The following is a 26,106-nucleotide window of genomic DNA, read 5'->3' as shown; positions in this document are numbered from 1 at the left end:
GGTGCTAGCACTGATTCCAGGCTTTTGTGTGGTTTTGTAGGTAAAGAAATGGGACATTGGGAGGCTGAGGTGGGCAGGTTACCTGAGGTCAGGAGTTCGAGACCAGCCTGACCAACATGGAGAAACCATGTTTCTACTAAAAAATAATAAAATTCGCCAGGTGTGGTGGTGCATGTCTGTAATCTCAGCTACTTTGGAGGCTGAGGCAGGAGAATCGCTTGAATCTGGGAGGTGGAGGTTGCAGTGAGCTGAGATCGTGCCATTGCACTCCAGCCTGGGTGTCAAGAGCGAAACACTACCTCAAAAAAAAAAAAAAAAAAAAAAGGACAAAATTAGTATGAGTGGGAATCTAAACAAATAATAGTGATTTTGTGGAACAATGTTTTTTGCATGGGTTGATTGTAATTCTTAGTGAGAGTTCTGCGTAAAGATAGTCCCCAAAACCTCAAGAGCTATTGGTGGCCATTTTTCCACTGTGTGGAGAAAATTAGTCTACTTCAGGAGAAAAGAAAGAAGCCACGGTGGAGGGAGAGCTGAGAGAAGCAGACTGAATCCTAATGATACTTAAGCATGTCTGGTTCCAGCAATTTCTGGAGTCCAACCTCAACTCTGCCCTTTTCATGACTTAGTTTTTCTGTGAAACTCTCTAGTGCCCTCTAAAAAAATTTCCTTTCTGGCTTAAGATAGTTTGCTTTGGCTTCAGTAGCTTGTGCCCCAAATAATTCTCATAAATACAGCTTGTATAATGTTATATTTGTAAGAAAATACTTTACCTTTTTAATTTACTCGTCTATTACAGATGGAAGAGACATGTGCGTTCACTAAGAGCTTACTCATCGTGTTCTCCTAGACAAATAAAACTGTAGGCAATAGGGAAGGATCTTATTGTTAGGAAAGGCATCTGTCGGTGGGATGGCAGTGAGGACTTGATCAGGTTGGCTTGATCCATGAGTGTGTAGCCAATCACTATATTTTGGTTCCCAAACTTTCAAAAGTTATTTGCTGGACTGAACTAATCTCTGTATTAGAATAAGCAAAAGTGTTGGAATTCTACTCCAGACACTGTTGACCTGAAAATGAGGTGTGATGTGACAAATTTAGTATAAACTATTTCACACAGGATTGACTCAGAGGAGCAGATGGCTTTGAGAAAGAACTGTTTGTCATCCAACCAGTATATTCACTGTTTAGCAAAATTGGCAAAGGGCTGTTAAACAAAGAGATACATTCTGTTAACAAAGCATTCTTTGTGGCCTCTTTCTGTCTTTCAGACACTTGAAGTTGATGCCTGTATGTCTGATATATCTAATAACTACCTGGTGTTTTTTTGTTGTTTGGAGAATAACTGAAAATATTTTTTTCATGGAAAAATTTGCTGAATATTTTTCTCTGGGAGCAAGAGAGGTCTTTGTATTCCATTTCAAGCAGTGGGGAATAATAACGTAAATATTGGCTGAACAGATTTGCTTGATTTAAGTACAAATACTTTCATTTGCACAATAGGAACTGCGTTACAGTGTTTGTAGTCTCATTAAAAATGGACCACATTGGTGGTAATGTATAGTGATACACATATACCAAGGTAGAACATGTATGACCTAAGAAGATTTTTTTAAAAATTAATCTTTGTGAGACTTTGTCTTAAAATTCATCTTCTTTAGACTTTGATTCTGCTTCTGATAGATAAGAAACAAAGTCATATTCCCTTAAAAGACAATTTACTGGATACCTATTGGGCTACTGGTAAAATGTGTTTGCATCTTTGGAATAAAGGTAATGAATAGTGACAACGTGTTATTTATTAACTATTGGCTAGTATGAATTCATTACTTTGCTTGTGTATGTAGGTCGAAACAGATTAGTGTAGAGGAAAATATATCAGTGCCTGCTCTTCTTTGTTCAGATTTTTTTTATTGCCAGCATAATTAATTTGTAGTGAGGGGTATAATCTATAATTTAGATGCTGTATCTGGGAAGGCAGTGCTTTGTATCTGTGGTACCAAATGTATCTGCTAAACATATGATCACTGTCACTAAGACTTTTAGAATAAAATGGCAAACTGAAAATAGCAATGGAGATTATATATTTATAATGTATTTCTTTTCTCTTCTATATTTCTGCAGTTGAAATGTTTGCCCATCACAACAGTCATCAACAGATACACCAAATTAATCTAATGGTAATAGAGTTCAGAACATGCTAATATACTCCTAGGGGTGTGGAGAGAAAGGCCAGCCTTTTCTCTTTATACTCATTTGAATTTTCCTTCTAATGGCTCTAACTTTGAAATTCTTTTCATGAGACATTTTGATGAGACTTTGTAGAATGGCAGAGATGTACTTAGCCTGTGGGTCAGACTGACCTGTGATCATCACACAAATCACTTAGCCTCCTTGCCTCAGTTACCAAGCCTGTGAAATGTAGATTAAAATACCTACCTTGCAGTGGTTTTGTAAAGATAGAATGATCATAATGTTTGTGAAGCATTTAAAACAGTGACAGCATGTGGAAGTGCTACATGAAAGGCAGTCCTGATGATTATGATGGAAATAATAATCCAGGTGATGATGGAAGAGAATATTCTTCCTGGAATTCAAGAATTCTTGCCTGAATTCTAAGAAAAGTTTGTTATATCATTTCAAAAGTGACTAAAGAATCAAACCGAATGTATTTCCTTAAAACATAACTCAAGGGATTGGGAAAAATTAATGATCATGTTCATATCCAGTTACTTTTGCTACTACAGGGTTTTATTTTTATTTATTTTTTTAAATTATACTTTAAGTTCTGAGATACATGTGCAGAACGTGCAGGTTTGTTACATAGGTATACATGTGCCATGGTGGTTTGCTGCACCCATCAACCCATCATCTACATTAGGTATTTTTCCTAATGCTATCCCTCCCCGAGACCCTCATCCACTGGAAGGCCCCAGTGTGTGATGTTCCCCTCCCTGTGTTCCTGTGTTCCCATTGTTCAACTCCCACTTGAGTGAGAACACGCAGTGTTTGGTTTTCTGTTCCTGTGTTAGTTTGCTGAGAATGATGGTTTCCAGCTTCATCCATGTCCCTCCAAAGAACATGAATTCATCCTTTTTATGGCTGCATAGTATTCCATGGTTTATATGTGCCACATTTTCTTTATCCAGTCTATCATTCATGGGCATTTGGGTTGGTTCCCAGTCTTTGATATTGTGAATAGGGCTGGAGTAAACATACGTGTGCATGTGTCTTTATAGTAGAATGATTTATAATCCTTTGGGTATATACCCAGTAATGAGATTGCTGGGTCAAATGGTATTTCTGGTTCTAGATCCTTGAGGAATTGCCACACTGTCTTTCACAATGGTTGAACTAATTTACACTGCCACCAACACTGTAAAAGCATTCCTATTTCTCCACATCCTCTCCAGCATCTGTTGTTTCCTGAGTTTTTAATGATCGCCATTCTAACTGGTGTGAGATGGTATCTCATTGTAGTTTTGATTTGCATTTTTCAAATGACCAGTGATGATGAGCTGTTTTTCATATGTTTGTTGGCCGCATAAATGCCTTCTTTTGAGAAGTGTCTGTTCATATCCTTTGGCCACTTTTTGATGAGATTATCTGATTTTTTCCTTGTAAATTTAGGTTCCTTGTAGATTCTGGATATTATCCCTTTGTCAGATGGATAGATTGCAAAAATTTTCTCCCATTATGTAGGTTGCCTGTTCACTCTGACGACAGTTTCTTTTGCTGTGCAGAAACTCTTCAGTTTTTATTTTTCTCTATGTGAAAACCTTTGATGTGATCGCCAATCAGTGTATCAGTCACTCGTAAGTATTTTTAAACCTTAGCAAAAATAAATCCCTTTAATCTTGCTCCCAGCTTTTATTTTTACTGTACTTTTATTTTTCTTAGTATTTTCTGAACCTTCCCCAACATTTCCACATTTTCTTTTTATTATTATTATTATTATACTTGAAGTTCTAGGGTACATGTGAACAACGTGCAGGTTTGTTACATATGTATACACATGTCATGTTGGTGTACTGCATCCATTAAGTCATCATTTACATTAGGTATTTCTCTTAATGCTATCCCTTCCCACTCCCCCCACCCCATGACAGGCCCCAGTGTGTGATGTTCCCCACCCTGTGTCCAGGTGTTCTCATTGTTCAATTTCCACCTAAGAGTGAGAACACGCGGTGTTTGGTTTTCTGTCCTTGTGATAATTTGCTCAGAATGATGGTTTCCAGTTTGATCCATGTCCCTACGAAGGACATGAACTCATCCTTTTTTATGGCTGCATAGTATTCCATGGTGTATATGTGCCACATTTTCTTAATCCAGTCTATTATTGATGGACATTTGGGTTGGTTCCAAGTCTTTGCTATTGTGAATAGCGCTGCAATAAACATACTTGTGCATATGTCTTTGTAGCAGCATGATTTATAATCCTTTGGGTATATACCCAGTAATGGGATGGCTGGGTCAAATGGTATTTCTAGTTCTAGATCCTTGAGGAATCGCCACACTGTCTTCCACAATGGTTGAATTAGTTTATAGACCCACCAACAGTGTGAAAGTGTTCCTATTTCTCCACATCGTCTTCAGCACCTGTTGTTTCCTGAGTTTTTAATGATCGCAATTCTAACTGGCATGAGATAGTAACTCATTGTGGTTTTGATTTGCATTTTTCTGATAGCCAGTGATGATGGGCATTTTTCCATGTGTTTGTTGGCTTCATAAATGTCTTCTTTTGAGAAGTGTCTGTTCATATCCTTTGCCCACTTTTTGATGGGGTTGTTTGATTTTTTCTTGTAAATTTGAGTTCTTTGTAGATTCTGGATATTAGCCCTTTGTCAGATAGGTAGATTGCAAAAATTTTCTCCCATTCTGTAGGTTGCCTGTTCACTCTGATGGTGGTTTCTTTTGCTGTGCAGAAGCTCTTTAGTTTAATTAGATCCTATTTGTCAATTTTGGCTTTTGTTGCCATTGCTTTTGGTGTTTTAGTCATGAAGTCCTTGCCCACGCCTATGTCCTGAATGGTATTGCCTAGGTTTTCTTCTAGGGTTTTTATGGTTTTAGGTCTAATATTTAAGTCTTTAATCCATCTTGAATTAATTTTTGTATAAGGTATAAGGAAGGGATCCAGTTTCAGCTTTCTGCATATGGCTAGCCAGTTTTCCCAGCACCATTTATTAAATGGGGAATCCTTTCTCCATTTCTTGTTTTTGTCAGGTTTGTCAAAAATCAGATGGTTGTAGATATGAGGTAGTATTTCTGAGGGCTCTGTTCTGTTCCATTGTTCTATACCTCTGTTTTGGTACCAGTACTATGCTGTTTTGGTTACTGTAGTCATGCAGTATAGTTTGAAGTCAGGTAGCATGGTGCCTCCAGCTTTGTTCTTTTGGCTTAGGATTGTCTTGGCAATGCAGGCTCTTTTTTGGTTCCATATGAACTTTAAAGTAGTTTTTTCCAATTCTGTGAAGAATGTCATTGGTAGCATGATGGGGATTGCATTGAATCTATAAATTACCTTGGGCAGTATGGTCATTTTCATGATAGTGATTCTTCCTATCCATGAGCATGGAATATTCTCCCATTTTTTTTGCATCCTCTTTTATTTCGTTGAGCAGTGGTTTATAGTTCTCCTTGAAGAGGTCCTTCACGTCCCTTGTAACTTGGATTCCTAGGTATTTTATTATCTTTGAAGCAATTGTGAATGGGAGTTCACTCATGATTTGGCTCTCTGTTTGTCTGTTATTGGTGTACAGGAATGCTTGTGATTTTTGCACATTGATTTTGTATCCTGAGACTTCGCTGAAGTTGCTTATCAGCTTAAGGAGATTTTGGGCAGAGACGATGGGGTTTTCTAAATATACAGTCATGTCATCTGCAAACAGGGACAATTTGACTTCCTCTTTTCCTAATTGAATACCCTTTATTTCCTTCTTCTGCCTGATTGCCCTGGCCAGAACTTCCAACACTATGTTGAATAGGAGTGGTGAGAGAGGGCATCCCTGTCTTGTGCCAGTTTTCAAAGGGAATGCTTCCAGTTTTTGCCCATTCAGTATGATATTGGCTGTGGGTTTGTCATAAATAGCTCTTATTATTTTGAGATACATCCCATCAATACCTAATTTATTGAGAGTTTTTAGCATGAAGGGATGTTGAATTTTGTCAAAGGCCTTTTCTGCATCTATTGAGATAATCATGTGGTTTTTTTCTTTGGTTCTGTTTATATGCTGGATTACATTTATTGATTTGCGTATGTTGAACCAGCCTTGCATCCCAGGGATGAAGCCCACTTGATCATGGTGGATAAGCTTATTGATGTGCTGCTGGATTCAGTTTGCCAGTATTTTATTGAGGATTTTTGCATTGATGTTCCTCAGTGATATTGGTCTAAAATTCTCTTATTTTGTTGTTTCTCTGCCAGGCTTTGGTATCAGGATGATGCTGACCTCATAAAATGAGTTAGGGAGGAGTCCCTCTTTTTCTATTAATTGGAATAGTTTCAGAAGGAATGGTACCAGCTCCTCTTTGTACCTCTCATAGAATTTGGCTGTGAATCCATCTGGTCCTGGACTTTTTGGTTGGTAGGCTATTAATTATTGCCTCAATTTCAGAGCCTGTTATTGGTCTATTCAGGGTTTCAACTTCTTCCTGGTTTAGTCTTGGGAGGGTGTATGTGTCCAGGAATTTATCCATTTCTTCTAGATTTTCTAGTTTATTTGCATAGAGGTGTTTATAGTATTCTCTGATGGTAGTTTGTATTTCTGTGGGATCAGTGGTGATATCCCCTTTATCATTTTTTATTGCATCTATTTGATTCTTCTCTATTTTCTTCTTTATTAGTCTTGCTAGTGGTCTATCAATTTTGTTGATCTTTTCAAAAAACCAGCTCCTGGATTCATTGATTTTTTGAAGGGTTTTTTGTGTCTCTATCTTCTTCAGTTCTGCGCTGATCTTAGTTATTTCTTGCCTTCTGCTAGCTTTTGAATGTGTTTGCTTTTGCTTCTCTAGTTCTTTTAATTGTGATATTAGGGGGTCGATTTTAGATCTTTCCTGCTTTCTCTTGTGGGCATTTAGTGTTATAAATTTCCCTCTACACACTGCTTTAAATGTGTCCTAGAGATTCTGGTATGTTGTGTCTTTGTTCTCATTGGTTTCAAAGAACATCTTTATTTCTTGCTTCATTTCGTTATTTATCCAGTAGTCATTCAGGAGCAGGTTGTTCAGTTTCCATGTAGTTGTGCAGTTTTGATTGAGTTTCTTAATCCTGAGTTCTAATTTGATTGCACTGTGGTCTGAGAGACAGTTTGTTATAATTTCTGTTCTTTTACATTTGCTCAGGAGTGCTTTACTTTCAATTATGTGGTCAATTTTGGAATAAGTGCGATGTGGTGCTGAGAAGAATGTATATTCTGTTGATTTGGGGTGGAGAGTTCTGTAGATGTCTTTTAGGTCTGCTTGGTGCAGAGCTGAGTTCAAGTCATGAATATCCTTGTTAACTTTCTGTCTTGTTGATCTGTCTAATATTGATAGTGGGGTCTTAAAGTCTCCCATTCTTATTGTGTGGGAGTTCAAGTCTCTTTGTAGGTCTCTAAGGACTTTTTTTTATGAATCTGGGTGCTCCTATGTTGGGTGCATATATATTTAGGATAGTTAGCTCTTCTTGTTGAATTGATCTGTTTATCGTTATGTAATGGCCTTCTTTGTCTCTTTTGATCTTTGTTGGTTTAAAGTCTGTTTTATCAGAGACTAGGATTGCAACACCTGCTTTTTTTTTTTTTTTCTATTTGCTTGGTGGATCTTCCTCCATCCTTTTATTTTGAGCCTATGTGTGTCTCTGCACGTGAGATGGGTCTCCTGAATACAGCATACTGATGGGTCTTGACTGTTTATCTAATTTGCCAGTCTGTGTCTTTTAATTGGGGCATTTAGCTCGTTTGAATTTAAGGTTAATATTGTTATGTGTGCATTTGATCTTGTCATTATAATGTTAGCTGATTATTTGGCCCGTTAGTTGATGCAGTTTCTTCCTTCCCTTGATGGTCTTTACAATTTGGCATGTTTTTGCAGTGGCTGGTACCGGTTGTTCCTATCCATGTATAGTGCTTCCTTCAGGAGCTCTTGTAAGGTGACAAAATCCCTCAGCATTTGCTTATCTGTAAAGAATTTTATTTCTCCTTCACTTATGAAGCTTAGTTTGGCTGGATATGAAATTCTGGTTTGAAACTTCTTTTCTTTAAGAATGTTGAATATTGGCCCCCACTCTCTTCTGACTTGTAGAGTTTCTGCTGAGAGATCAGCTGTTAGTCTGATGGGCTTCCCTTTGTGGGTAACCCGACCTTTCTCTCTGGCTGCTCTTAATGTTTTTTCCTTCATTTCAACCCTGGTGAATCTGACAATTATGTGTCTTGGGGTTGCTCTTCTCTAGGAATATCTTTGTGGCATTCTCTGTATTTCTCGAATTTGAATGTTGGCCTGTCTTGCTGGGTTGGGGAAGTTTTCCTGGATAATATCCTGCAGAATGTTTTCCAACTTGGTTCCATTCTCCCCATCACTTTCAGGTACACCAATCAGACGTGGATTTGATCTTTTCACATAGTCCCATATTTCTTGGAGGCTTTGTTTGTTCTTTTTACTCTTTTTTTTCTAAACTTCTCTTCTCGCTTCATTTCATGCATTTGATCTTCAATCACTGATACTCTTTCTTCCACTTGATCGAATTGGCTGCTGAAGCTTGTGCATGCATCATGTAGTTCTGTTGCCATGGTTTTCAGCTCCATCAGGTCATTTAAGGTCTTCTCCACACTGTTTATTCTAGTTAGCCATTCGTCTTATCTTTTTTCAAGGTTTTAGCTTCTTTTGATGGGTTTGAACGTCCTCCTTTAGCTCGGAGAAGTTTGTTATTACCGATCTTCTGAAGCCTACTTCTGTCAACTCGTCAAAGTCATTCTCCGTCCAGCTCTGTTCTGTTGCTGGTTAGGACCTGCATTCCTTTGGAGGAGAAGAGGAGCACTGATTTTTAGAATTTTCAGCTTTTCTGCTGTGGTTTCTCCCCATCTTTGTTGTTTTATCTACCTCTGGTCTTTGATGATGGTGATCTACAGATGGGGTTTTGGTGTGGATGTTCTTTTTGTTGATGTTGATGCTATTCCTTTCTGTTTGTTAGTTTTCCTTCTAACACTCAGGACCCTTAGCTGCACGTCTGTTGGAGTTTGCTGGAGGTCCACTCCAGTCCCCGTTTGCCTGGGTATCACCAGTAGAGGGTGCAGAACAGCAAATATTGCAGAACAGCAAACGTTGCTGCCTCATCCTTCCTCTAGAAGCTTCGTCTCAGAGGGGCACCTGGCTGAATGAGGTGTCAGTTGGCCCCTACTGGGCGTTGTCTCCCAGTTAGACTACTTGGGGGACAGGGACCCACTTGAGGAGGCAGTCTGTGTGTTCTCAGAGCTCAAACTCCGTGCTGGGAGAACCACTACTCTCTTCAAAGCTGTCAGACAGGGACATTTAAGTCTGCAGAAGTTTCTGCTGCCTTTTGTTCACCTGTGCCCTGCCCCCAGAGGTGGAGTCTACAGAGGCAGGCAGGCCTTGTTGAGCTACAGTGGGCTTCACCCAGTTTGAGCTTCCAGCCACTTTGTTTACCTGCTCAAGCCTCAGCAATGGTGGATGCCCCTCCCCCAGCCTTGCTGCTGCCTTGCAGTTCGATCTTGGACTGCTGTGCTAGCAGTGAGCAAGGCTCCATGGGCATGGGACTCCCTGAGCCAGGCACGGGGTATAATCTCCTGTTGTGCCATTTGCTAAGACTGTTGGAAAAGCGCAGTATTAGGGTGGGAGTGTCCCGATTTTCCACGTACTGTTGTCTGTCATGGCTTCACTTGGGTAGGAAAGGGAATTCCCCGACCCCTTGCTCTTCCCAGGTGAGGCAATTCCTGCCCTGCTTCAGCTCACACTCTGTGGGCTGCACCCACTGTCTAACAAATCCCAGTGAGATGAACCTGCTACCTCAGTTAGAAATGCAGAAATCACCCGTCTTCTGTGTCGCTCATGCTGGGAGCTGCAGACTGGAGCTGTTCCTATTTGGCCATCTTGGAACCCGAGCCAACTCTTCAGTTTAATTAGATCCCATTTGTCAATTTTGGCTTTTGTTGCCATTGCTTTTGGTGTTTTTGTCAGGAAGTCTTTGCCCATAGGCCTATGTTCCTGAATGGTATTGCCTAGGTTTTCTTCTAGGGTTTTTATGGTTTTAGGTCTTACGTTTAAGTCTTTAATCCATCTTGAGTTAATTTTTGTATAAGGTGTAAGGAAGGGGTCCAGTTTCAGTTTTCTGCATATGGCTAGCCAGTATTCCCAACACCATGTATTAAATAGGGAATCCTTTCCCCATTGCTTGCTTTTGTCAGTTTTGTCAAAGATCAGATGGTTGTAGATGTGTGGCATTATTTCTGAGGCCTCTGTTCTGTTCCATTGGTCTATATATCTGTTTTGGTACCAGTACCATGCTGTTTTGGTTACTGTAGCCTTGTAGTATAGTTTGAGGTCAGGTAGCATGATGCCTCCCACTTTGTTCTTCTTGCCCAGGATTGTGTTGGCTATACACACTCTTTTTTTGGTTCCTTATGAAATTCAAAGTAGTTTTCTATAATTCTGTGAAGAAAGTCCAGGGTAGATTGATGGGAGTAGCATTGAATCTATAAATTACTTTGGCCCGTGTGGCCATTTTCATGATACTGGTTCTTCCTATCTATGAGCAGGGAATGTTTTTCCATTTGTTTATGTCCTCTCTTATTTCCTTGAGCAGTGGTTTGTAGTTTTCCTTGAAGAGGTCTTTCACATCCCTTGTAAGTTGTATTTTTAGGTACTTTATTCTCTTACTAGCGGTTGTGAATGGGAGTTCACTCATGATTTGGCTCTCTGCGTATTACTGGTGTATAGCAATGCTTGTGATTTTTGCACATTGAGTTTGTATTCTGAGACTTTGCTGCAAGTTGTTTATCAGCTTAAGGAGATTTGGGGCTGAGACGATGGGGTTTTCTAAATATGCAATCATGTCATCTTCAAACAGAGATAATTTGACTTCCCTTCTTCCTATTTGAATACACTTTATTTCTTTCTCTTGCCTGATTGCCCCGGCCAGAACTTCCAATACTATATTGAATAGGAGTGGTGAGAGAGGGCATCCTTGTCTTGTGCCTGTTTTCAAAGGGAATGCCTCCAGTTTTTGCCCATTCAGTATGATATTGGGTGCGGGTTTGTCATAAATAGCTCTTATTATTTTGAGATATGTTCCATCGATAACGTAGTTTATTGAACGTTTTTAGCATGAAGGGTGTTGAATTTTGTCAAAGGCCTTTTCTGCATTTGTTGAGATAATCATGTGGTTTTTGTCATTGGTTCTGTTTATGTGATGGATTACGTTTATTGGTTTGCGTATGTTGAACCAGCCTTGCATCCCAGGGATGAAGCTGACTTGATCGTGGTGGATAAGCTTTTTGATGTGCTGCTGGATTCAGTTTGCCAGTATTTTATTGAGGATTTTTGCATCGATGTTAATCAGGGATATTGGCCTGAAATTTTTTTTTGTTGTTGTGTCTCTGCCAGGTTTTGGTAATCAAGATGATGCTGGCCTCAGAAAATGAGTTAGGGAGGACTCCCTCTTTTTCTATTGTTTGGAATAGTTTCAGAAGAAATGGTACCAGCTCCTCTTTGTACCTCTGATAGAATTTGGTTGTGAATCCATCTGCTCCTGGGCTTTGATTGGTAGGCTATTAATTATTGCCTCAGTTTCAGAAGTTGTTATTGGTCTATTCTGGTATTCAGCTTCTTTCTGGTTTAGTCTTGGGAGGGTGTATGTGTCAAGGAATTTATCCATTTCTTCCAGATTTTCTAGTTTATTTGCATAGAGGTATTTATATTATTCTCTGATGGTAGTTTTTATTTCTGTGTGATCAGTGGTGATACTCCTTTATCATTTTTTATTGTGTCTATTTGATTCTTCTCTCTTCTTCTTCTTTATTAGTCTGGCTAGCAGTCTGTCTACTTTGTTAATCTTTTCAAAATACCAGCTCTTGGATTCATTGATTTTTTTGATGGGTTTTTTGTGTCTCTTATCTCCTTCAGTTCTGCTCTGATCTTAGTTATTTCTTGTTTTCTCCTAACTTTTGAATTTGCTTGCTATTGCTCCTCTAGTTCTTTTAATTGTGATGTTAGGGTGTTGATTTAGATCTTTCCTGCTTTCTCCTCTGGGCATTTAGTGCTATAAGTTTCCCTCTAAATGCTGCTTTAGCTGTGTCCCAGAGATTCTGCTATGTTGTGTCTTTGTTCTCATTGGTTTGAAAAAACTTATTTATTTCTGCCTTAATTACATTATTTACCCAGTAGGCATTCAGGAGCAGATTGTTCAGTTTCCATGTAGTTGTGTAGTTTTGAGTGAGTTTCTTAATCCTGAGTTCTAATTTGATTGCACTGTGGTCTGAGAGACTGTTATGATTTCTGTTCTTTTGCATTTGCTGAGGAGTGTTTTACTTCCAATTATGTGGTCAATTTTAGAATTAGTGCGATGAGGTGCTGAGAAGAATGTATATTCTGTTGTTTTGGGGTGGAGAGTTCTATAGATGTCTATTAGGTTTGCTTGGTCCAGAGCTGAGTTCAAGTCCTGAATATCCTTGACAATTTTCTGTCTCGTTGATCTGTCTAATATTGACAATGGGTTGTTAAAGTCTTCCACTATTATTGTGTGGCAGTCTAAGTCTCCTTGTAGATCTCTAAGAACTTGCTTTATGAATCTGGGTGCTCCTGTGTTGGGTACATATATACTTAGGATAGTTAGCTCTTCTTGTTGTGGTGATCCCTTTACCATTATGTAATTCTCTTCTTTGTCTTTTTTGATCTTTGTTGGTTTAAAGTCTGTTTTATCAGAGACTAGGATTGCAACCCCTGGTTTTTTTTTTTTTTTTTTTTTTTTGCTTGGTAGATATTCCCCTTCCCTTTATTTTGAGCCTATGTGTGTCTCTGCACGTGAGATGCATCACCTAAATACAGCACAGCAATGAGTCTTGACTCTATCCAGTTTTCCAATCTATGTCTTTTAAGGTAACCCATTTACATTTAAGCTTAATATTGTTATGTGTGAATTTGATCCTGTCATTATGATGCTAGCTGGTTATTTTGCCCATTAGTTGATGCAGTTTCCTCATAGTGTCGATGTTCTTTACAATTTGGTATGTTTTTGCAGTGGCTCATACTGGTTATTCCTTTCCATGTTTAGTGCTTCCTTCAGGCCCTCTTGTAAGGCAGGCCTGGTGGTGACAAAATCTCTCAGCATTTGCTTGTCTGTAAAGTATTTTATTTCTCCTTCACTTATGAAGCTTAGTTTGGTGGGAAATGAAATTCTGGGTTGAAAATTCTTTTCTTTAAGAATGTTGAGTATTGGCCCCCACTGTCTTCTGTCTTGTAGGGTTTCTGCAGAGAGATCTGCTGTTAGTCTGATGAGCGTCCATTTGTGGGTAACCCAACCTTTCTCTGTGGCTTCCCTTAACATTTTTTCCTTCATTTCAGCCTTGGTGAATCTGACGATTATGTGTCTTGGAGTTGCTGTTCTCAAGGAGTATCTTTATGGCTTTCTCTGTATTTCCTGAATTTGAATGTTGGCCTGTCTTGCTAGGTTGGGGAAGTTCTCCTGGATAATATCCTGAAGAGTGTTTTCCAACTTGGTTCCATTCTCCCCATGACTTTCAAGTACACCAATCAGACGTAGATTTGGTCTTTTCACATAGTCCCATATTTCTTGGAGGCTTTGCTCATTCCTTTTTGTTATTTTTTCTCTAATCTTGTCTTCACGCCTTATTTCATTAAGTTGATCTTCAATCTCTGATCTCCTTTCTTCCTGTTCATCAGTTCGGCTATTGATACTTGTGTATGCTTCACGAAGTTCCATGATGTGCTTTTCAGCTCCATCAGGTCATTTATGTTCTTCTCTTAGCTGGTTATTCTAGTTAGCAATTTCTCTTCTCTTTTTTAAGGTTCTTAGCTTCTTTGCATTGGGTTAGAGCATGCTCCTTTAGCTGAGAGGCATTTGTTTTTACCCACCTTCTGAAGCCTACTTCTGTCAGTTCATCAAACTCATTCTCCATCCAGTTTTATTCTCTTGCTGGCAAGGAGTTGTGATCCTTTGGCAGAGAAGGGGCATTTTTGTTTTTGGAATTTTCAGCCTTTTTGCCTGTTTTTTCCTCATCTTTGTGGATTTATCTACCTTTGTTCTTTGATGTTGGTGACCTTTGGATGGGGTTTTTGTTTGGACATCCTTTTTGTCTATGTTGATGCTATTTCTTTCTGTTTGTTAGTTTTGCTTCTGACAGGCCCGTCTGCTGCAGGTCTCCTGGAGTTTGCTGGAGGTCCACTCCAGACCCTGTTTGCCTGGGTATCACCAGTGGAGGCTGCAGAACAGCAAAGATTGCTTCGTGTTCTTTCCTCTGGAAGCTTCATCCCAGGGGGGCATCCGCCAGATGCCAGCTAGAGGTGTCCTGTATGAGGTGTCTGTCGACCCTTGCTGGGAGGTGTCTCCTAGTCAGGAGGCACGGGGGTCGGGGACCAACTTGAGGAGGCAGTCTGTCCCTTAGCAGAGCTTCAGCACTGTTCTGGGAGACCTGCTGTTCTCTTCAGAGCCGGCAGGCAGGAACATTTAAGTCTGCTGCAGCTGCACCCACAGCTGCACCTTCCCCCAGGTGCTCTGTCCCAGGGAGGTGGGAGTTTTATCTATAAGCCCCTGACTGGAGCTGGTGTCTTTGTTTCAGAGATGCCCTGCCCAGAGAGGAGGAATCTAGAGAGGCAATCTGGCTCCAGCAGCTTTGCTGAGCTGCGATGGACTCTCCCCTGTTCAAACTTCCTGGAGGCTTTTTTTACACTGTGAGGGGAAACCGCCTACTCAAGCCTCAGTAATGGCAGATACCCCTACCCCTACCAAGCTTGAGCATCCCAGGCTGACTTCAGACTGCTGTGCTGGCAGCAAGAATTTCAAGCCAGTGGATCTTAGCTTGCTGGGCTCCTTGGGGGTGGAATCCACTGAGCTAGACTGCTTGGCTCCCTGGCTTTGGCCTCTTTTTCAGGGGAGTGAACAGTTCTGTTTCGTTCACGTTCTGGGTGCCACTGGGGTATGAGAAAAAACTCCTGCAGCTAGCTTGGTGTCTACCCAAATGGCCTTGGTTCTGTAGGCACCCGAGGGAATCTCCTAGCCTGCAGGTTGCAAAGACCATGGGAAAAATGTAGTATCTGGGCATGAGGAAAGGAGCGCACCTTTCCTCACTGCACAGTCCCTCACAGCTTCCCTTGGCTAGGGGAGGGAGTTTCCCGACCCCTTGCGCTTCCTGTGTAAGGCAGTGCCCCACCCTGCTTCAGCTCGCCATGGGCGGCACCCACTGTCTAACCAGTCCTAATGAGATGAGATGGGTACCTCAGTTGGAAATGCAGAAATCACCCACCTTCTGCATTGATCTCGCTGGGAGCTGAAGACCGGAGCTGTTCCTATTCAGCCATCAGGCCACCTCCAGGGTTTTATTTTTTAATGGAAATTTGAGTTTATTTTTAAACTTTGCAGTGTCTGGACCATACTGAACACTGAATGCTGTAGTTCTCTTCAAAACCATTAGGTAGCCACTTTAACTTACAGCAATAATAAAATCTGTAGCTATGAGGACCAAACAGTTTCTTTTGAAATGTATAAATTGTCATTACCATGTGAAAACATTTCCTAATTTGTGATAAATTCATAGTGATGTATACACTCCCTCTCACCAAGTTGTCCTCATCATAGATATTTTTGAGATTGTTGAGGCTGTCTTGATATGGAATATATAAACCTCTGACATTTTCAGAGATGGAAGCTGTGCTCATTTCATCATATGCAGCCTATGTTCCAGATCTAATCTCAGTAGATTGAATTATTTAGTCCAGTTCTTTACCTCTTTCTAGATCCATAGCCTTTGCCACGGAAACTTTACTGTTGTCCTTCCCCAACCTCACGGTGGCTAGTGTGCACCTTCTTTTCCCTTGTATTGGCAGATAAGCCTTGACATGCGCCAGCTTGCTCTCTTGAGCTTGTACCACTCCCAGGAGCCTGCTAGCCCATGATGAGGATGAGAAACACGGGAAGCAGAGCTCTTCTAGCTGACCTGAAACTCAGGAATATTAAAAACAAAAACAATGTTTATTGTTTTATACCATTGAGATTTTGAGGTTAGTTGTTTTACAGTATCATGTAGCAATAGCTAATGATTTCTGTGGGTTTGAGCAGCTTGTAGGAAAATGTTAAATTAAAAACTAATGAATACTAAAAAAGCAATCTCTAAAGAATCAGTCTTGAAATTTATGAATTTTATGTCTAAGTAAAGTTCATCTTATACATTTGATATACCAGAAGTTATAATAATGAACATATGGATAGATCATTGATTCCTATTGTCCTACATATTCTAGTGATAAAATAAAAATGTAGAAATAATTAGAATATGAGTGATAGAGTTGCATGTGATAAAATAACCTAAGAAATTATTTACTTGAATATTCACCTTCCTAAAATTATGCCAGATAGCCAAAAATTAAATTGGCCATGAGATATCTAGAGTTGCCCCTTCAAAATTACTTACATGAGAAAACAGAAAGAGTATTATGTAGGTCTCCCAATTTATGCTTCGAGATAAAAGAAAAATTCTAACTTGTAAGCTTTATTATTTTTTATTGTTTGTTGCTATTAAATGAAGGACAAGTTATTTTAATCTTCCTTAATATTTTCTATTTTTAGAGAAAGAAGTCTATGAGATTTTTAAATAAGTATCAGCCCTAAATAACAGAGGCATATGAAAAAACAGTTTGATTGCATTGATATTTTCCTCGTGTCATTAGTATAAACAGTTTTAAATATATTTTCCATTTTAAACCCACTATTCTTAAATCTCTTAGTCACTTTCACTTTGTAAATAAACTAATCTTCTTTGGTAAGTATAACATCACTGAAAATGGAACTACGTAGGATTGCTAGGATGCAGGCTCAACGAGGGTAGAGATTTTGGTTTTCTTCACTAATATGTTGTTCCCACATCTCAAACACCAACAGGCACATAGCAGTCACTCAATTAAGTATTTGTTGATTATAATGGGTCTCTCTTGGACTCACCTAAAGACAGTTTATTGTCTGAACTCACCCTTTGGAGGGCATTATACAATGGTGCTCTGCACAATCCAATGTTTATGAGGGCTAGCACCAGATTTTACTGATCAAATGACTAAGAGTAGCTGAAAAAAGCCTATTTCCTGCCAGTTTTCTGTGTGCACACATGAGAACATGTCAACCACTGCTATCTTTTTTTCTGAACTTCGAATCCTCCAGAACTCAACAGATAGTTCTCTTTTGCTGAGTAGAGATACCAGCTATTCAGTATGTTAGTGACATACTTTCTATCATGTAATCTGTTTATTTTCTTTTCTGTTGCTTCTCCACAATCACAGATAATTTGCCTAGGAGGAGTTTCACTTTTTCCTCAAAGTCTGATTTCATTTCAGAAGAAGAGTGAGTCACTTTGTGAGAGGAATGTGATGGTTGGCCACTTCTCACTACAGTCCATTTAAAGTTTTTTTTTTTTTTTTCGTGGAGTCTTGCTTTTATCCCCCAGGCTGGAGTGCAATAGCATGATTTTGGTTCACTGTACCCTCCGCCTCCTGGGTTCAAGCGATTTTCCTGCCTCAGCCTCCCAAGTAGCTGGGATTACAGGCGCCTGCCACCATGCCCAGCTAATTTTTGTATTTTTAGTAGAGACAGGGTTTCACCATGTTGGCCAGGCTGGTCTTGATCTCCTGACTTCAGGTGATCCACCTGCCTCAGCCTCCCAAAGTGCTGGTATTACGGGCATGAGCCACCGCTCCTGGCTGGGTTCTTTTTACCTTCATCTGGCCTCCTTTCCAACCACCTCCAAGTTGTTTGTGCATTTTACATGTACCTAAGAAAATATTGCACAGGTCATAGCCTAAAGTGTTACTGTGAAGTATAAATAAATGACTATTTTAGCTCTTGTTAATAATAGTAACAATAATAGTAGTAAATATTGATTATGTATTATGTACCAGACTCTATCCTAATCACTTTAAATAAATAGCATCATATAATCCTCATAACAGCTCAGGAAAATGAGTCTTAATGAGGTCATGTAACCTTTCCGAAGTCCCACTTAGATTTTCAAGCTGGCACTGGACATGTCTGGAGATTGGCATGTAAACTAAGGCATTTCTACAGCATGCTATCCAGTAATAATTAATTGGTCACTGTATCCTTTAGCCCAGTGCTGTCCAATAGAACTTTCTGTGATGATGGAAATGTTCTATATCTGTGCTGTCTTACACAGTAGCCACTAGCTGCATGGGGCTTTGGTGCACTTGAACTATTACTGGAAAAACTGAAGGGCTATTTTAATTTAAATTTTAATAGTCATAAGTGGCTAGTGGCTACTGTATTAGATAAGCAAAGCTCTAAGCACTATTATACTGTCTTATATATAAAAATTTGAGTGCATACTTGTTTTAGAGGTTGTGTTTAAGTTGGGGATACAAAGATAAAATTGATGCCTTTCCCCCTCAAATGAGATATGTATTTTTTCTTTACTTTTTCCTCTTTTAGGTGACTGTCTTTATCTTAAGCATATAATATAGCCTTTTGGTTTGAAGGGCTTATTGAATTAGAAATGAAAGAGAGAGGTCACAGGTGATTTGGGGGCACACGGGGCTCCGGGAACCTTATGGACACCATGACTAGGTCAGTGCTGAGAATGATCACATTCAACAAGCTTTGTTGGTTCAGTTGTTAAACATTGGAGGCCCCTGCCCAAACTAGGAATTCTGGCAGCCTTGAACACATGGCTGAATTAATGGAGAAAAAACTGAGTCCAATAAGTATGCTTATATATATGCTAGGCATATATGAATATTAGTTATTTATTCATCTGTTTACTCATTCAATAAATATTATTAGGCATCTACAATGTACAAGGCTGGGGATATTCCAGTGACCAAAGTTATTATCCTCATGGAGCTTACATAGTATTGTGGGGCAGGGTGTAGAGATGCTTGTGCAGAGAATGAACAGATAAACAAGTACATATGAAGTATGTTTGATGATAATTGCTGTAGAAGAAAATACAGTATAGTAAGAGGGATAAGGAGTACTGGGGATGGAAATTTTAGCAGGTTGGTTCTATTTCATATATGGTGGCCAGAGAAGGCCTCATTTTAAGGAAAGAGCTGAAGAAGGTGAGAAAGTGCCATGCAAATATAGGGGTTTATGGCTGGATGTTCTAGGTGAAAAAAGGGCAATGGCAAAAGTCTTGAGTTAGGAGTCTGATTGATGTGTCGGAACTACAGAAGATTCCAATGCATTTGGTGACTGTGAGTGGAATAGGTGAGGTTGATGTGGCAGGAAGGGCAAGAGAAACTTAGTGAGAGAAATCAAAGAGGTGTAAAGGGGCCATATTTTGTTGGATCTTGTAAGGATTTTGGCTTTTACCCTGAGTAAATTTGAATAGAGAACTGACATTATCTGAGTTTGGATTGATGATCAGTGAAAAATCTATTCAAAATGAACAAATATAGCTATCCACATTCCTTTGAGAGCACATCAACTGCTTATATGTCTGGTAGATATCTCATGCACTTGATACTTTAATTTTGGTCCTAAGGAAATAGAAACAGCTACCGCAGTGGTTGGTGCTTGGAGAACTGAAGGGGCATAAAGCCTGTGCTGCTGCTAAGGAAGAGTGAGAACCAAGTTCAAGGCCTCAGAGGAAAATATTCTAAGAAGAGCTCTCTAAATGGCACAGAAACTCCCCTTCTGTGTGTCATTCCTTTGAATCCACAGTTCTTTCTCTTGAGTAGTTTGTTTGGATTTAGTAAATATTTATTTAGTATGTAATACTTTCTAAGGGTTTTATAAATATTAACGAAACAATTCTCTTAACCTTTGAGATAGGTTCTACTCTTCTAGCTTTTCAGAGAGCAGGCTGAAGCACCATTTTTTGGGGAGCTCAACAAGGTGTGTAGGGGTCATTAGGGGTAAATTCCTTCTTGAATGGGAGGCTGAACAAGACGGTCTTTAAGGTTCTAAAATATCAACTGTTCTCTGATTACAAATGTGGCAGAATTATATGAGATATTTTCTAGGTAAAATAAAAGCCAAAAGATTGGATAAAACATTGCAGCTAGTGTATTAAAATGTGCCTGAAATTCCAATAGGAAATATTACTTTGAGCCATAATTGAAGCTCTAGTCTTCCTAAAGACCCGTTGTTATTACTGTTAATGATTAGCTTTTGACCAGTGAATTATATGAAAATTCAACTGTTTTGCCAACTCTCTCATTAGTTGGTCCTGCTTGCACACCTGTCATAATCCATGCTCCAAAACACAGTATAATTATAGGATTCAAGGGCTGCTCTCTGTCCAAACTCTTTAAGGTGCTAAGCTTAGAGCTTTGAAAATGCCACCACCTTCTCTGAAGCAAAGAAAATATTTCCTAATTGGGGCCTGACTTTTTCAAACAGAATCACTTGAAAAGGAGGCCCACAAAAAAATAATAAAAGTTATGACTATGAGTCATAATAAAAATCTCTTAAGAAAATAAAATATCTGAATGTATACAGTACTGAATTTTCTGTCCCAAATGAAGACCTCAGTGATTAGTGTTCTGAGAACATAAGGAAGGCTGGCCTAATGAGAAGAAAACTGAAATGTATTACTTTCCTAAATGCCACTCAAAAGTGTGTAAGGAAGGCTGTAGTAAGTCTCAAAGTACCAGAATATGAGGAAAGAAATTCAATAATTTAAGTCAGTTTTATTGATAGAATTAAATTTATGACAAAATGACCTTTTCCTGTTTCTGGTCTGTGATTGGCTACTACTGAAATGGTAACACTTTCACATTGTCTGGTTTTGGCTCTAACCCTTTTTTTCAGTGCCTTTCCTTAATTAACAACCATGATTGCTTTGTTATTGAAAGTGGGTGATGTATTGAGGGGATCTGTGATAGAGACTGCTAATTGTCTCCCAATATCCAATTCTTCTCTTCTTCCTTTTAGCAATTAACTTCCACGAGTTTTAGTGATCATGTGTTTGCCCTGCTGGTGTCTACTCTTCTGCCTTCTTTGCATCTCAGGGTGACCATGGGACTGTGTTCTATAGAGTCCTAGCGAAATGGTATGTGTTACTTCCAAGTCATACCCTTGAGAGGAAACTTCTTGCTTTCTACTACCTTTCTCTCGTATCTGCAGAGGGAAAGATAGGTGTGGGAGCAGTGAATTATCTTCAACTTCAAACATGTGGATGAAGAAAACATGGTAGGTATATCAGCCAGCATTCAGTTAAGGAAATGGAAACCAGTCTAGGTAGCAGAAGCAGAAAGGATGTAATACAGTGAATTAGGTACTTACAAAATAATCATAAGGGCTGGAAGAATGGAAACCAGAGAACTGCCACAGGTCAATTGGCATTAAGATCAATCATTGTCCCTGTGAGGTGGAGGTCAGGCAGCTGCTGCAGCTCTTGTCCACTCTGCTGTGCCCTTGGCTGCCTCATGCCACGAGAGAGTAGTGTTTAGAATGTGGCTTCTGTTAGAAATTGCTTGAAAGCCACCACTGTATCCACTGTTATGAGAAGGTAGTATTTACCTCTCTTCTACCTTCCAAATCTCTCATGAATGCCTCTCATTGACACAACCAACATTACATCCTAAACCCTAGCTGGTAGGGAATCTAGAAAGTATATTCATCTGCTTTCTGACCACTGTGATAAGGAGGTGAAAACGTACTCTAGTTGTCAATAAACAAAATCCAGAACACTAAGAGTTGGTGGCAACAAGATAGAGGGAGTCTGGGTACCAGACCCTGTGGTGTACCCAACCAGTCCAGGACCATACACCAGGGGGTTAGATGAGAAAGAAGATTGTTGCCCTTTAAAATCTGCTGTTATTTTGAGTCTTCTGTCACTCATAGCTGAATCTAATATTAATTCAAGTGTTCTTAGAAATGGGATGCCGCAATCAACTTTTGGTGTTGGATTAGTGTAAGTGGCCAGGTAACAGAACTTATTGCAGATTAGAAGTCTGGTGACCCCTATTTTGTCATTGCAAACATTTGAGAACACCATCCCCAAAGGTCTCTTAGAAGGTAGTCCATGTGCCTGGTGAGGATAAGCTTTAAAAAGAGAAAATGGTAAGAGTAATTCAAAATGTTGGGGTTTGTTTTTGTTGTTGTGACTGCTTTCAACAAGGCTGTAGCAGTGAGATATTACTTGGGGTAGAGTTGTCCAGGCTGCAAGCGGAGATAAAGGTAATATTACTATGCTGAGCTCAACCATCTCTGCCTCCGGCTGGAATACAAACTGACGAAGAGTTTGATATTTAAAAACTTGCAGGGTTGAAATAACTGACTGATTCTATAACCCCAAACAAAGCAGCAACTTTAGCAGAAGGTAAAGCAATTTCCAAGCCAACCGTGATGGCAAAACTAGTGGCAAAGATCAGATCAAAAGTACTGCCTTTTCTCTCAAGCCTACAATGATGAAGTAAATTGTACTTCCCTTTCCATAAATCCATATATTGAAGCCCTAACCTCCAATATATTATATTTGGAGATTGGACCTTTAAGGAACTAATCAAAGTTAAATGAGGTCATAAGGGTAGGACCCTAATCCTATAGAACTGATGTCTTTAAAAGAAGAGGCAGAAATACCAGAAATCTCACTTTCTCCATGTGTATACACAGACGTGAGGATACAACAAGATGGTGACTATCTGCAAGCTAGAAGAGAGGCCCCATCAGAAACCAACCCTGCTGACACCTGATCCTGAACTTCCAGCCTCCAGAACTGTGAGAAAATAAATTTCTGTTGTTTTAAGCCACCAAGTATGCAGTATTTTGTTATGACAGCCTGAGAAGACTAATACACTGACTTTTTCAAATACCCCCAAGGTAATAACCTCATGGTCTGGCAATGGAAGAGAGAGAAATGGGCAGGACTGGCGCCTAGTAATTAAAAAACAGATTCCTTGGGCCTAAAAACTATGCCTAGATAAGATTTTTGGGTCTAGTCATTTGTACTTGGAATTGACTCAAAGTGAATACTCTTTGAGGGAACCGTAAATGCTGACCTTTGCACATCTCCATCCTAATTAACAAGACTGGACTGCAAAAGCTTATAATTGTTCCATCTCTAATAAAATCTTCAAATACACTAAGCTGCATCAGCAGGAAGCAGGCTGTGAAATCTACACAGCCACCCTAAAGCGTAAACTCTAATGCCTACCTTACATGTGAACGTGGGACATAATACAGCAGGAAGAAGCTCCCAAAGGGAAGAATTGAGGTCCAAGACATTGGACAAGGATGTTGCCCCCGGAAAGCAATACCAAACTTGCTAGATTACCTACTCAAAAAAGGGAGTCTTCATAATTCCTGATCAGCAGGTTTTGATAATTGTGAAGTACAAGTGATGGCAATGAACTTCCAATTTTCTGCTTTTTCTAGTGGGGAAAGCCAATTATTGCTTCACCATTGAATATCATGAAAGGCCAAATAATTTGTATTTTATCTTGTATTTTCTGTTTTGGGGTTCTTACTATGTTGCCCAGCCTGGACTTGAACTCCAGGGCTCAAGGGATCTTCCTGCCTCAACCTCCCGAGTAGCTAGGATTACAGATGTGAGCCATCCTATCTGGCTTTGTATTTTATTTTGTAAGTTGCTGGGCCATGAGCTATCATATCCAGACTTGATGCATCACATCACCCAGACGTCCTAGACTTTGAGCTGGTTGCTGAAATCGGATAGGACTTTGGCACTGGGTCCGTTGGAGAGGGGCAGGATGAGTTCCATGTATGGGAAGAGTAAATCCATGAGTGATGAAAGAAGCAGAGTTTGTCAGAGCCTGCTGATTAATAGCTGCTCCTTCTGTGATAGAGTCCTCAATTTTTGGCTCAGCATAACCTATGCATGGACTGCATTTCCCAGTTTACCTTGTTATTGAATGATTTTCTAACTTGGGTCTGGCCAGTGGTATTTAAGTAGAAATGTGATGAAACCTCCTTAAAGATAATGTACATATGTGCTTTATTGCTTCTCTTTCACTTCCTTTATTCTATCACATATTCGTTGACAACCACCATCTTGGGCTATGAGAGCTCATTTTTTTTCCTCATTATTTATCTTTTTTTTTGTTTGTTTTCTAAAGAATTTTAGAATTGAGAAAAACAGCATGTAAAGCTTCAATGATTAACCTATTGGCAGCATTGTAAAAGTTAGGTTTTGCCAAACTTGCAAAGACAGGCATAATTCAGGATTTTCTCCTGAATTCACAAAAGGAAAAAAAATCATTCATGATGTTTTTCTATTACTTTTAATTTTGGTTGATACAAGCATCTTAGTTTTATGCATTCTGGAAATGATAGTAAATTTTCACTCAGTCATACAACTAGTATTTTATACCTGCCTTGTAAATACATGACTTTTATTCCTTGAGAAAGAAGCAAAATAAATGTAGAGGAAGGATTTACTTATAATGCAAAATACTTCATTCAATTGTTTCAATTAAGAAAGAAATAATTCAGTGTAACTATCTCAACCCCAGTTTATAGTCTTTATTTTTCTCTGGTTTCCTTTTTGCCTTTAGCAATGGAAAGGATTAATTCTGTGTAGTAATTTAAATAAAATTACTTGCTAAAAATCCTCTGCCAAGATCAGTGAAAAGTGGGATTAGTTTTAAGCTGCCCTAATCAGAATATTTTTAAGAGAAAGACTATCAAGGAATAACTATTAACACTCTAGGTATATCCATTTTTATATAATTTGTAATATATGTTTTCTCTTTAAAATTACTTAACAATTATCTAGAGTTCTTGGCCCTAGATTTGAATGGCAAAATATACCACTAAAGATATTGAGTTCTTCAATTTGTATGCTATTATTCTATATCATTATATAGAATATATTGTCTTTGGGTAAAACCAACTCATGAATATTATTAGTAAGTTCCTTTCATATTTCCGTATTTCTTCACTGAGCTATTTTGGAGGTGATACTAACAGTTATGATTTGCTTTCTTTCATCCCAGTGCTGGCAAAAGTAGCCCAGATGCTTCTGCCCATATTTGAAAGTGGCTTTGTGGATATATTAACCATAGTTGTGATAGAATATACATGAGTTGTACAGAGTTGTATAGAGTTGAGTTGAGACTCAAGTGTATTCTTTCCAGAGAGGAAAATAGAATAGGTAGGAAATAACGATACTTGGAACAGGGAATCAGCACAGAGATATCTTCAGTATATTTCTGGATTTATCCAGCAATTTCCCAAAGAAAACTCAAAATATCAGAATATGTGTGGTTAAAAAAATAGTATGTGTGTTAGGCATTCTTGTGTTGCTACAAAGAAATACCTGAGGCTGGGTAATTTAGCATCTGACCCTGGTGAGGGACTCAGGAAGTTTGCAATCATGGCAGAAGGTGAAGGTGAAGCAAGCATGTCGCATGGCGAGAGAGGGAGCAAGAGAGCCAGGTGGTGGTGTAGGGGTAGACTTTTAAATGAGATCTCGCATTAAGTGAGTGAGAACTCACTTATCACCAAGAGGATTGTGCTAAATCATTCATGAGGGATCCACCCCCACGAGCTGATCATCTCCCACCAGGTCCCACCTCCAACATTGAAGATTACATTTCAACATGAAATTTGGAGGGGACAACCATCCAAACCATATGAGTGTTTCTTCTCTTATCCTTTAGGGTTTATATCTTGAAAGCACTAGTTTTAACATTTCGTGTCCCTATTCTCTACCTATCATATCACAGTTGACTCAGGGCTGTCTTTTGTTTTTTTTAATCATTTACACCAAAGCTGAAACAGATCTCATGATTCCATGCCTCTCAATGGAGTCATATAAATTATTAGGCTCTATGTGTGTATTAGGTTACAGGGGCATGAGAATAGGTCTGTTCAGAAGAGGCCTAGAGGTATATTCAGAAAGGGCAATGTCTAGTCTTGAGAGCTGAAAAAAAAATGAATACAGAATTCAGAGGCTGGGAAGCCAGAAGGAG

This window comes from Nomascus leucogenys, chromosome 11 (genome assembly GCF_006542625.1).
Source record: "Nomascus leucogenys isolate Asia chromosome 11, Asia_NLE_v1, whole genome shotgun sequence".
NCBI lineage: Eukaryota > Metazoa > Chordata > Mammalia > Primates > Hylobatidae > Nomascus > Nomascus leucogenys.
Note: the sequence above shows the minus strand (reverse complement) of the source record.